Consider the following 14,389-nt stretch of genomic DNA (forward strand, 5'->3'; position numbering starts at 1 on the left):
TTTAAAAACTTTTTTTTGGGGGGGGCAGGTAGGTGAGCTAGAAGGGGAAGGGAGTCCAGTGGACTACCAGTTTTTGTTTTATTTTGAGGGGTCCACCAGACCACTGGATCATTAGATATTTTTTAGTTGGGGTAGTGGTCCCTGTAGGTATGGAATCGCCTGCTGTGCTGCCTGGGTCTCAGTTAATCAAAAAGATTTGTGTATTTTTCCTTTGAACATTTGCTTGCGGGACCAAAGTGAGAAAACATTTTAGTAAATCACACCCTAAATCTCTATTCTAGGTTATGAAAGTCTGAAGAGGTAACAAGGTAACAAGGTTACTGGAGAAGCAGAACAATTGTAGAAGCTTAATGCATCTGGCCTATGATACAGCTATTGGTCTCCTAGGCTACAATGACATTACAGCACATTCTGATGAGGAAAAATCATTCTGTGTAATTTGTGACCTTGAAGGTATGAAATTTAGAAATACCCTCCCCCCTTCCCCTGCATTTTTCCCAAAAGATATGCATGCTGAAATGAAAGAATCTTGTTGTTGTTCTTTAATTTTAATAGAAGATTCCTGTATAGCGTCTTGCTTGTTTAACTGGAAAACATCAGGCAGGGCTCTTGAGAGGGAAGAAAAATCTGAAACTATGTGCTGTACCTTCAGGCTCTGTAGAACCTCAGAAGGTTTAAATAGATAGGCTTTAAGATTAAACAGCTGTCTTAGCTAGTTATGGTTCATAGCATACCTGCTGCTGTACCAGTCATCACGGATCACAGGAGAATAGAAATATGAGTGAGCTGCTTGTGAATGGTATATCTACAGAGTGTGTTTATATTTTTTAATTGAGATAATGCCTTTCTTATTAGGTCCATTTCCCTAGTAACAGTGTGGTCATTTTCAGCCTGATTTACTAATCTCTCTCTCCCCCCCCCCCCCCATTCTACAACTCTTACTCGTTGAACTTCTTTTCTCATAAGCTGAAAATGGAAGAAAGTCTTTTACTGAATCCAGCCCTTTGTCTATGGGAAAAATAAAGCCTAGTAAATCAGACTCTTATAAGAACAATCAGGGCTGGATTTACTAATGTTTGCTTTTATATTAGGGAACACTAACACACATTAATGTATGCTGTTTACTGAAGATCCCATGGGACTATTTATTTGTAACATGTGTTAACAGTGTTAGTATATACTAATGCAGCAGCACAATTTAGTTTCAAGTTTCAAGTTTATTAGGTTTTTATATACCGCCTATCAAGATTATCTAAGCGGTTTTACAATCAGGTACTCAAGCATTTTCAATCGACTACTTTGCAGGCACCTCCTTCCTGCCTCCCCTTTCAGAATGATCTGCTGAAAAATTGCTTGCTTGATATATGGGTACAAATTTGTGTACCCATAAGCTAGTTTACTCACTGTTTGAAGTGGCCTCCTCTCCTTCTCGTACATCCACAACCTATTTTACCAATGTCCCTAAATCTATCCAGTAAAAATCACTGCAACCTTCTCCTCTTTCTTAGGCTGGGCTAAGCTAGCTTCTTCTTCTTTCTGCATGGGCTTGGTCTCTAGTTTCTTCCATCTGACTTCTGCCTCACTCCTTTTCATCTCAAGTATATTTGTTTTCTCTCTCTCTCTCTGCTTCTCTTGTTTTTATTTTTATTATCTCTATGTTTTACCCATGTTATCCATTCTTCCTCGTGCTGTTTGTAAAACCCCTTAGTGGTGATGTGATGCAATTACACTATAATTTAATTATTAGAATTAAATGTATGAGATGTTATAATCGGAGTCAGATGTTTCAATAGATTTCTCCTTCAATTCACACCAACACACAGGTTAAACATTTAAATATTTGTATTTATTTGTTGCAACTAAAAAAATCCCCCCAAAACCAATAACAATTGAGGGTGACAGAAAACTAAATAAGTATGTCCAACAATTGTTGTTATCAGACGTTTAAACAAGGCAAATTAAATTTAAATATGAATGAATAGCAAGGCTAATTTACCATTCATGTGTGATTAAATTTATATTGATTATATCATTATAGTTAGTGATAATATTCAGACCTCAAACATATCATGCCTTTCAGCTTAATATCAACTTTATTCTATGATATCCAAAACCATAGGAATATTTGACTAGGTGACACTTTTAAAATAAGAGAATGTTTCTCAGTCCCAGTGTTTAATAAAATACAAAAAGTGTATATCTGTATGTGCACAAAAATAAAGTATTCAATTCCCCCCCCCCTGCTGTTTTCACTGGTATAGTCAGTTTTCTTGTGTTGGGTACCACAGAGTTCTTATCCTGTCACCTGTATAAACCAGCAACTCCTCTGAAGATCTGGATGATTGCTACTATCCTATCTGTAAACAAATAAAAGAAAGCAAAACCCTAACCTTCCTAGATAAATGCAGGCTAAAGCATCTTCTTAGGCTGAGGCTATGTATTTCTAACTACATGTGCAAAAGAACAGATAATTATTTTATACATAAGCTGACCATCCAAGGAAAACAACAACAACAAAAAATGCTTCTAATGAAAGCAGCTTAGAGTTTCAACACACACATTCATACAATTTCTGAGCCAACTCAGCTTTATCTGAATATCCAAGTATCTTGAATTCAGAAATAATGAATATCCTCAGTAATTATCTCGCAGTCTCACAGCTTCCTCACACAGAGCCTGTCAGCATATATCAGGAATACTAACTGGAAACAGCTCTGCACCACAGAACCTCTCAAAATTTCATGACAAGAGAAAACCAATGGCATACCAAGGATGTGTGACACCCAAGGCCCATCATTTTTTGGCACCCCCCCTATCTGTACGAAAAACATGATTTTTAGTAACAAGCCACATGTCACACATGAGTACCTAGGAAAAGGCAGCATCTTACATATTGCAGTGAGCAGTACAACAGGAATACACCCATTGTAAAACTAAACAAGCCAGACTAGTACAGATCAATCCTACACTGTCAATCCTAACAGAAAACCATGTTTTTTGAACACACAGAACACAGAAAACACCTTCGCCTAGTATGGAATGTCATCACAAACTAACCCCTCCCCCTTTTACAAAACTTTAGTGTGGATTTTAGCCTCGGAGGTAACAGCTCTGACGCTCATAGAATTCTGAGCATCAGAGCTGCTACCACCACGGCTGGCGCTAAGAAACGCTCCACAGTTTTGTAAAAGGGGGGATAAAATAGAAATACATAGACAAAGGTTAAATTGAACCAGCAAGAAGCTGGACTCTGCATACAATGCAACACCACAGAAACAGTGACACGTCTCCTAAAGCAATAAATAAATAGAAAATTTTTGTTCTACCTTTGTCTTCTCTGATTTCTGCTTTCCTCATCTTCTTGTTACTCTCTTCCTTCCATCCACTGTCTGCCATCTCTCTGCCCCTATATGGCATCTTCTCTCCTTCTATGCCCTTTCCAGAAACTGTATGCCTCCCCTTCCATCTCTCCTTCTACCCCCATTGGCCTGGTATCTGTCTCCTCTCCTTCCCCCCTGCTCTGGCATCTCTCTCTCCACTCCCTTCCTCCTGTTCTTCCCTGGTCTTCCTTCTCAATTTATTTTCTGCCTCTGTCTAAATTCTTTTTTACTATTCAGTCCTCAATTTCCCTCTTTCACTGTGTCTACCTATAGCTTGCCACCTCTTTCCCTCACCTCTTCCAATAACTAACTCTATCCTCTTCCCTCAATCTTGCATGTGCCCTTTTTTTCTTTCTCCTCCCCACTTCCTTCCAGCATCTGCTCCCCCTTTCCTTCACACTTCCATTCAGCAGCTGTCCCTCCTCTCCCACACACTTCCATTCAGTGTCTGTTTCCTTCTCTCTACCCTTTCCATTCACTGCCCTCTCTGCTCTTTCCATCCAGTGTCCACCCTCTCTCTCTCTCTTCCATATGGCATCTTCCCTCTTTCTATGCTCTTTCCATAAACTATCTATCCCGTGCCCCTTCTCTCCTTTGTACATGATTGATTTCAACTCTGTCACCTCTCCGTTTTTCTTTCTCTGTCACCAACCCCTCCCCTATGCTCTGGCATCTCTCTCTTCTCCTTTCTTTCCTTCCCACCCCACGGTCTGGCATCATCCCTTCCCTGATTCCCGGCATCTCTCTCCTTTCCTTTTCTTCCATCTCTCCCTCCCCCTCCATGCTCTGACATCTCCTCCTTCCTTTCCCCCTTCCTTTTCCCTTGGTCTGGCATACCTTCCTCCTTCCCTCCATGCCCTGGCGTCTCTTCTTCCCTCCAAGCCCTGGCATCTCCTTTCATTCCCTCCAGTTGGGTACAGCAACACTCTCCCCAATTCTCTCCCCCTCTGCTCCCTTTCCTCCTTCTGTCACCCAAGGCCTGGTGTCCTAAACTTCATCAGGCAGCAGCAGCATTCACAATTCACTGCTGTTGCTGGATTCAGGCCTTCCTCTCTGTCGGGTCCTGTCTTCATGAAAACAGGAAGTAGGCAGGACCCGGCAGAGAGCAAGGCCTGAAGCCGGCAACAGCAGCGAATTGTAAACGCTGCTGTAGCCCGAAGAAGGTAATGGCGCCAGGCCTTGGAGCACCCAAGGCAGACCGCTTCTCCCCCCTCCCAGCCAAACCCCCGCTGACCCTCTTATATGACCCCCAAGTGAACCCTTTCGACCCTCCCAGCGAGATGACCGAGCAGCAAACCTCCCTCCAGTAGCGTCAGCAGCCGCAGCACGCTAAACAGGCTGCTTCGCAGTTTTTTCCAGCCAGTGAAGCGTCACTGATGATGTCATCAGTGATGCGGCAGAGGGACTCACTGGCAGGAGAAAGCCGTGAAGCAGCCTGTTTAGCGTGTTACGGCTGCCGACGCTACTGGAGGGAGGTTTACTGTTCGGTCATCTCGCTGGTCACCTTAAGTAAGGAGCGAGGGAGCACGATAGGGACAGGGCAACTGTGCACCCCGCACCCCCCCCCCCCTTTGGTATGCCACTGGAGACAACTCAAAGTTTTAGACCTTCAGTTCTCAAATTAAATACAAAACATTTGCCTTAAACACTAATAATATTAGGCAATCTGAGCTGAATCAATGGTCTTACACAGTGGAGGGATTAAAACTCTCTATTCCCCAGTACTTAACACTTCTTATTAGCAACAGGAATCACAAAAATTCAGTTTAAATTCTGAAACACACTTTAAAAGTTTTTATCAATTTTCCTTTGAAATATAACTCCAACCTTAATTTAGACATCTCCTTCACAGCCTTCTTATTACACACCTCAGCTCAACAGCCCATAAGCAGGTTTAATTTGCAGCTTTTCTCATGAAATCCAACATTTATAGGAAATATTTCAAAAATATGCACTTCTTCCACAAAGAAACCTTCATGCAACAGCTACAAACCATTTCCTCACCAATAACCTGTGCTGCCTTAATCTCTCTGCTCTCTTCTAGCTCTCAGTAATGGTTCTTAGACTTTTAATGATAAAGCTGCTATTATGTGCTAAAATTCCTCTGAGCTTCCTGCTGCAGACTCTCTGTCTCTCATTTCTCTGATCTCTCTGCAGCTCACAGACTTTGTGCATGGGCCTGTCCCCCAAGCAGCCCTCAACACTTCCTCATCAATTTCTCTGCTTTAAATTTATTATTTTTCTATGTTACATATTCTTCCCCTCTTATTTTTCTGTTGCTTCCATCTTTCCCCACTCTCTCTTCTCATCTCATACTCTTACCTCTTCTCATCACTTTCCTTCATCTATTCTAATATATTTCCTTTTGTTGTTCCCCTTTATTCTCTTTTTCCCTATGTCTCTTATTTAATTTAATTGATACCCCTTTTTCTTAATTGTTTACACATATACTATCCATTTCTCCTGCCCTATCAATATTTTTCCACTTGTGTTCACCTTTTTTTCTTCCCTCCCTCCCTCCCTCCCTCCACTTCCTCATTCTTTTCCTTTTTATGTTTTCCCCCTCTGCTGTTCTAATGTTTCCTGTTTTCATTTCTTCACAATGATTCTGTGGCACTCTCATTCTCAATCCGCTCTATTTTTCTTTTTTGCCTAGTCACCTCTCATTTTATTTGAATAATCTGTTCCTCTTTCCTACTATTCTCTTCTTTTTTGTACTACCATCCAATATTTTGCACTTCTTTCCTGTTACCAGTCCATGTTTTCTCTGCTTTGCTTTTCTTCTTTTTCCTTTCCATTTTTTCTTCTTTTCCGGTTTTACCACGGACCACAGGAGACAGCTAGCTATCACTGAATTTCAGCCAGAAAAATATTTTCTTTCTCTACTACTGGACACTCTCTGGTTGATATCCAGTTTACAGGAGATAGCCGGCTGTCTCCTGTGGTCTGCGGCAAAACAAGAAATTCAATTCCAGCACCGTATTCGGCAACCAGAATTGAATTTCCAATTTAGATTTGGCAGAACAAGATGTAGCCAGCTAAACCAATAGTCATCAGCTGGCCAAAGATAGTCCTGCTTTTAAGGTGGGTCTATCTAGCCATTGAACCTAGCTAGAAAGCCGCTGAATATTGGCAGTGACTGGCTATGTCATGACATAGCTGGTCACCAGCTAATTTGCTGACCTGGCTATTTAGTGGGAGAAAGCTGGTTATCTCTTGCTGAATAGCTGAGGATAGTCAACTATGTGCTTTCTAGACAGCCGGGAGCTGTTCCTGGCCAGCTAAATAGGGCTGAATATCAGCCTCGCTGTCCTCAGTCTGGATTTAATCATAGGTAAATCCTAATCAGCCCTTCAGACTTTAGCTTAGAAATTCTCTGCAGATAGTTATGTACCTTGTTTCCACAAAAATAAGACAGTTTATTATAATAATTTTGGGTCCAAAAAATGCGCTAGAGCTTATTTTCAGGGATGCCTTATTTTTTTCATGTACAACAATCATCTCTCCCTTCCTCTCCTCTACCCCTAATTCTTCCTCTTTTTTTTTCTCTTCCCCCCACCCCCATGTGCAGCATCGTTACTTCCCTCTTGCCTATCGCCTTGTGCAGCAGAACCCCATCAACAATCACACCGTGAGACTGAAGGTGCCTTTTAGGATAAGGCCCTCCGTCAGTAGTACAGAGACTTGAGCCAGAGACTGAGGAGATGAAAAAAAAAAGGCTTTTATTATAAGCATATATGCTGGACCTCTGAAAAGAACTAGCTGTATAAAACAGAGGACCCCGAGAGTCTCGGACACAAAGGTTATATAGAGTCCTAACCAGTCCAAACTAGTATAACCAGCTCTGGCCAAAAGGTAAGAGCAGAGAGAAAAACAAAACCATAAATCCATCCTATAATCTATACATCAAAGCTAGCTAACAGCAGCATCCTGTTGCCCCCTGGCTGTGACTGGTACCAAAGGCAGATACATAGAACAGGCCTGCATGCAGTATGTAATATCTCAGAGCAAAACAAAAGGAATCTCAGGATTTTGTTCTTGTTTTACAACCCACTGAACAGAGAAAAATAGAGTTTCCTCATTTAAACCGTGACCCAGCTATAGTAGCTGGCTAGGAGAGACTGACATACCTCCGCTCCGAGGCCTCCAAAAGCAGCAGGGGTGGGAGTTGCAGAATTGACGAGTCTGATTTTTTTTTTCAGCAAATCATGCAGCACTACTGTCAGGGATGGAGTCAAGGAGTGTCAGGGACATTCGGAGGGGGGGCCTTCAGGGGTCAATCTTAACTAGGGCTTATTTATGGGGTATGGCTTATATTAGAAGCATCTTTAGAAATCATGCTAGAGCTTATTTTTGGGATAGGTCTTATTTTCGGGAAACAGGGTATGAGAAAGACAGAATGAACCAAATATCTTGTGTTCAGCTGGATCTCAGAGATACAAGGAGATAACATGGCTCTCAAATTTATGTTTGAAAGATATCTCCCAAGAGATGGTCTAATGCTGTAACCAGGAATCTTTTCTTTCTCTATAATAGTTCTTTTCCCCAGAGGAAAATTAATAATATTTTCACTAGTAATTGTGACTATAAATTGTGACATTTTAATTAAAAATGTTGCTTCTCATTCAAATTATTTTATATATCAAAACCCATTAAAAGCAGTGTACCTTGAATGCTGCAGCAATAAAAAAAACGGCAATTATTTTTGCTATAAGGTACCTATGACCCACTGATGGATAGGGTTAGAGGGAGACTTGCAATCGTACCCTCTATTCTTATCAGCTCCACCATACAGACTTTCATTGAACATTATACATAGTATAATTAAAGTTAAATAGAGGAGTAGCTTATCGGTTAAAACCAGGAATTTGGTATCCAGAGGTACCTCGTTCCAATCCCACTGCCATTCCCTGTGATCTTTGGCAAGTCTCTTTAACTTTCCATAGCCTCAGGTATAAAAATTAGATTGAGAGCCAGACAGGGAAATACTTAGGGCTCCTTTTACAAAGGTGCGCTAGCGGTTTTAACGCACGCTAAAATGCCATGCTCTAGCCGCTACCGCCTCCTTTTAAGCAGGTGGTAATTTTTCAGCTAGCATGTGCTAATCTTGTGCGTGCGCTAAAAATGCTAGCGCACCTTAGTAAAAGGAGCCCTTAGTGTATCTGATTCTAACTCATCCTGAGCTACAACTAAAATGAGAGGTGACTAGGCAAAAAAAGAAAAATAGAGCAGATTTAGAATGAGAGTGCCACAGAATCATTGTGAAGAAATGAAAACACCGAGGAGGAAAAATAATAAAAAGGAAAAGAATGAGGAAGTGGAGGGAAGGAAAGAGAAGGTGAGCATAAGTGGAAAAATATTGATAGGGCAGGAGGAGAAATGGATAGTATATGTGTAAACAATATAACTCAACACTTTTACTAATGCTGCAACTCTTTGTACTGCTGCATTGATACTATGCAAGATTATATGATCTCAAATGATATAGAAACTTAGATTTTCCATGCATGTTTCAAAACAGGAAATATTGGTTGATAAAAAATTCATTTTTCACTCTGCTCCCCCATACAGACTGGAGCACAATAGGTGATAATGGGGTAAGCTCATGCAAATAATCTCTGCTTCTTCAAAAGAATGATACTCCATAATTCATCAGAGGTTGCATTCCATTGACCTTGTTCACAAAGGAACTTTTCCTTCCGGTACAGTTGATGTATTTCAAACAAAAATAGAAATTTGAGCCTTATGGCCTGATTTCTAGATTTTAGGTATTTTTTTTAAATGTATTTATTTGTCAAGGGGATTTCTTCTGTTGTGTTGGATATATGATCTTTGACATACGGAATTATGATTATTTTAGCTATATAGAAGCTATGTGATACAAAATAAACTATATGATACAAAATAAACTAAAAAGAGTAATTCTATGCTGTAATAAAATGTATATAGTACAGGTACATTTTTGACCTATTATGAATATTGTCAAGTGAAGCATAAATTAAATATGTATTTATTCAGGTGAAAAAGCTCAAAGTGAGTTACAATAGAATAACATCAAATAATGCATTTCCATGCATAAACACAAAACAAGATAAATAAAATAACAAAAGTTGAAATGTTTTCACTTACAGTGTGACCAGTGCATTTTCCTTTTCCGCTATTCACATTGCTTTGCAAATGCAGTTAAAAAAGGCATGGTAAAGTGTGTTTCAGTAAAGGAAGCACTGAATGTGTGGATTGGTAGAGACTGTGGGTATGGTGTGTATATAGTGATTGATAGTGCATGTGTAAAGTTCATGTGTTTCAGTGATATGATATATACAGTATATTTAACCATATAGAATGAGTTTAGCTGTGAGGCTGGATGAGGTGGGTATCAGGGTGTGGGGTGATATGTGTATGTGCATTGCTCTGGGCCTAGTCCCAGGAACTCCTGAATCCTGAAAGCAAGTGCCTGTAGTGCTTTCTTGTGGGGGTACAGGCAGGCTGATTCTAAAAACTTCGGAAACAATGGCAGACTTGGCAGGAAATAAAATATGGGCTCTCCCTGTGAAATGGAATGTCAGAGGTGGGAGAATACTAAAGACAATTTTGGCAGGAAAAATAGGAGCTTAAATTATTTTGGGGGGTGTTTACTGCTGTACCAGGCATATCCCTCCTTCCCTTCCAAATTCCCCTTCTAGAAATTACACTTGTCCCTCCATATTCACGACTTTGGCACTTGCGACTTCAGTTATTCGCGTTTTTTGTCTTGATGGCTCTGCCCCCAAATGACATCATCCTGGAGTGCCGAGAAAGTTCAGCTCTTTTTTTTTGTTTGTTTTGTTTTCAGCAGGGTCTTGGGCAAATGGCAGCACTGGAGAAAAGTATGCAGAGAGAAAATTTTAGCACTTGATAACTTTTATTTGTAATTTCATGATATTACATAAGAACATAAGCAGTGCCTCTGCTGGGTCAGACCAGAGGTCCATCGTGCCCAGCAGTCCGCTCATGCGGTGGCCCATCAGGTCCAGGACCTGTATAGTAATCCTCTATCTATACCCTTCTATCCCCTTTATCTTCAGGAAATAATCCAATCCCTTCTTGAACCCCAATACCGTACTCTGTCCCATCATACCCTTTGGAAGCGCATTCCAGGTGTCCACCACCCTTTGGGTGAAGAAGAACTGAAGGTACCTCTTAGGATAAGGCCCTCTGTCAGTAGTACAGAGACTTGAGCCAGAGACTGAGGAGATGTAAAAAAAAGCTTTTATTATACAAGCATATATGCTGGACCTCTGAGCAGAACTAGCTGCATGAACAGAGGACCCTGAGGTTCTCGGACACAAAGGTTATATAGGGTCCTAGCCAGTCTTAACTGGTATAGTCAGCTCTGGCTAAAAGGTAAGAGCAGAGAGAAAAACAAAGCCATAAATCCATCCAATAGTCTATACATCAAAGCTAGCTAACAGCAGCATCCTGTTGCCCCATGGCCGTGACTGGTACAAGAGACAGATACAAAGAACAGTCCTGCATACAGTACGTGATATCTCAGAGCAGTAAAATGGAGTTTCTTCATCTAAACCGTGACCCAGCTATAGCAGCTGGCTAGGGATCCTTCATCATCCTGGAGTGCCGAGAAAGTTCAGCTCTTTTTTTTTTTTTTGTTTGTTTTTCAGCAGGGTCTTGGGCAAATGGCAGCACTGGAGAAAAGTATGCAGAGAGAAAATTTTATCACTTGATAAGTTTTATTTGTAATTTCATGGTATTACATAAGAACATAAGCAGTGCCTCGGCTGGGTCAGACCAGAGGTCCATCATGCCCAGCAGTCTGCTCATGCGGTGGCCCATCAGGTCCAGGACCTGTATAGTAATCCTCTATCTATACCCTTCTATCCCCTTTACCTTCAGGAAATAATCCAATCCCTTCTTGAACCCCAATACCGTACTCTGTCCTATCACACCCTCTGGAAGCGCATTCCAGGTGTCCACCACCCTTTGGGTAAAGAAGAACCTCCTAGAATTGGTTCTGAATCTGTCCCCTCTTAATTTTTCCGAATGCCCTCTCGTTCTTGTATTTATCGAAAGTTTGAAGAATCTGTTCCTCACCACTTTCTCCATGCCCTTCATGATCTTGTAAGTCTCTATCATGTCCCCTTTAAGTCTCCGCTTTTCCAGGGAAAAGAGCCCCAGTTTCTCTAATCTTTCAGCATATGAAAGGTTTTCCATACCTTTTATCAATCGTAAAGAGCTATGCTAAAAACCTGCGAATATGATAGGAAAAAGTTATTCATGTTTTTTTTGGCATTTGCGGGCCGTCTTTAAACATATCCCTCACAAATATGGAGGAAGAAGCATATAAGAAACTACTCCAATCCTCAGGCAAAATCTTGCACCAGAAGGTCTGAGTACCTCCCGTACCAGAGCAGCTTTAGGAAGCACACAGGAAAAAAATAACAGGTCAAAAGTTCAACAAAAGGGCAACCTAGTGGCTCTAGGATTGCTTGAAACAGAATGCAAACTATTGTAACTGGAAGACAAATAATAATACATTTAAAGCACTTGCAGGAGAGAGGCAGAAGGGAAATACTGAGAGCTGCTCAGAGGCTGGGCCTGTGCACAGAGCATGGGAGCTGCAGGGAGATCAAACAGATAAAAAACAGAGAGTCTCCAGCAGGAAGCTCTGGGGAAGCTGCACTTAATAGCAGCTGTCTCATTAAGAGCCCCAGGAGCTGGAGAGCAGAGAGTTTAAGGCAGTGCAAGGAATTGGTGAGGAAATGGTGTAAGGCTGTTGTTAAAATTTGTGTCAGCTCTGGAGTTTGTATGTGTATGTGGAAGAAACATAGAAAACATAGAAACATAGAACATGACGGCAGAAAAGGGCCAGGGCCCATCTAGTCTGCCCACACTAATGGTCCACCCCCTAACTACCTCCATTAAGAGATCCCACATGCCAAACCCATCTTTTCTTAAAATCTGAGAAATGCTGCAAATTAAACTTGCTGTTGAGCTGAAGTGTGTAATGAGAAAGCTGTGAAGGAGGTTACAGCTGAATTTGTGAGAGTTGAAGGTCAAGAACTTATTTGATGCCTACTGATTCTCTTATATATCAAGAACTTTAAATTAAAAGAATGGAGTTATATTTCATAGTAAAATTGATAAGAACTTTTAAAGTGTGTTTCAGAATTTAAACTGGGTTTTTGTGACTTCTGCTGCTAAAAAAAGAAGTGTTAAATACCTCGAAATAGAGAATTTTAATATATTCACTGTGTAAGACCACTGATTCAACTCAAATTGCCTAAGGTTTTGTATTTAATTTAGTATTCAGCTGTTTTTCTTTCTGCTGGAGTGCATTCCTGCAGTCTTTTCTGATTACTAATCTGCTGAGACCTTAACCAGTATGTACACAGTTGAGTAAAGCTCAGGAAATCTGAAACTTTTTTGTAAGCTAAGTGTTCTGAGAACTGAAGTTCTAAAACCTTAAGAGTGATCTCTTGTCTTAGAATTCTAAGAAGTTCTGCCATGGGATAGAAGGCTGTGGGCGTTGGCAGTGTCTGTGGTAGGAGCACCACCCCAGTCACTTTTTCCCTCTCACCATCATTTGCTACTCTCTTCTTCCTTGCTACCTATCCCTACTCCCTCTCTTTCCCCTGCCACCCAATTTTACACTGTTTAATTTTAACTTTACTTATGCGCTTTCATGCACTCTTCCTATGTTTTCTGTCCCTAAGTGCTTTCCCAATTTAACCTTGTGTCTCCTACTCTCCTTCATTGCATTTCCTCCTTTTCTTCCCAGCATCTAGCATGCCCATTCTCTCACCCCTCTTCTCCTTTCCTGCATTCTCAACATACATCTTCTTTTACACTCAGCCCTCATCCTTTCCTTCTATCCTCCAATCAAGCCCAATCTCCTTCCTTTTACCCCATCCTTCCCTCTTTTTCTTTTCCTCTTGTCTAGTCCCTTTCCTTGCTCTGTGCTCATCCTTCATCCTCTTTAACTTGCTCCTTTCTTTCTACACTGCTGCTTCTCTGAACTTTGACCTAATTTGTGGGGGTTCCGTTTCAGGAACCCCCATGAATTTAAAAAAACGTGAATATGGTTTTTCGCCTGTCAAAAGGCAGGGGAAGCAGGAGAGGGCAGCTGGAGAGGCAGGAGAGGGCAGCTGGAGCGCCGGCGGGTAAAGAAAATCACTCGTGGTCTGCTCCAACCATCTCTTCCTGTACTAAAGTCGGGCTACACCAATCAGGAACTGCTTTGACATGCAGCTCCTGATTGGTGCAGCCCAACTTTACTACCGGAAGAGGCGGTCGGAGCAGACCACGAATGAGTGAGTCCGCAAACTGCAAATTCACAGGGGAACACTGTACTTGGGATTTATGCCAGCTCTACAGTGCCTCTGCATTTTTTTCACTCCTGCTGGCTTTTTAGTACATGGCCCTGGACCCTCTTTGTTGGTGGAACCTGCTGTGGGAGGGGAGGGAGGCAGTGACACCATACCAGGGGAAATAGAATGAATTTTTTGTTTGGGGGTGCCCATGTGTCTCCCTCAGCTCTACCCCGACACTTCCTATCATACCAAGGGGGAGGAGTGTATCTGTTTTCCTTTGGACCATGTGTCCATTGTAGTGGTTGTCTTGCTGAAATGTAGTGTATAAGGGACTGCTTAAAAGTTCTCAGCCCAACCAATAAAGTTGGGACAGCCTCCATCGAGGGCTATACATGTAATCCAGTGATTTTCCACATTTTTCATTCCATCAGAAAATTACCAAACAAAAAAGGTGGAAAATCGCTGGTCTAAGTGTATAGCCCTCAATGGAGACTGCTTCAACATTGTTGGTTGAGCTGAGAACTTTTTAGTGGCCCCTCGAATGGTCACCATGATAAGGCATTCATGGAGAGTTCTATTCTCTCTTCTATCTCATTTCTACGTATGGCAATGGTGTAGAACTCTAGTGCAGTTTAGAATTTCCCACTAGCTTAAAAACTAGCTACTTTTTATGAATTAATGTGAGCACCTTTTAGAAATGCC

Source organism: Geotrypetes seraphini, chromosome 5 (assembly GCF_902459505.1).
Source record: "Geotrypetes seraphini chromosome 5, aGeoSer1.1, whole genome shotgun sequence".
NCBI classification, from domain to species: domain Eukaryota; kingdom Metazoa; phylum Chordata; class Amphibia; order Gymnophiona; family Dermophiidae; genus Geotrypetes; species Geotrypetes seraphini.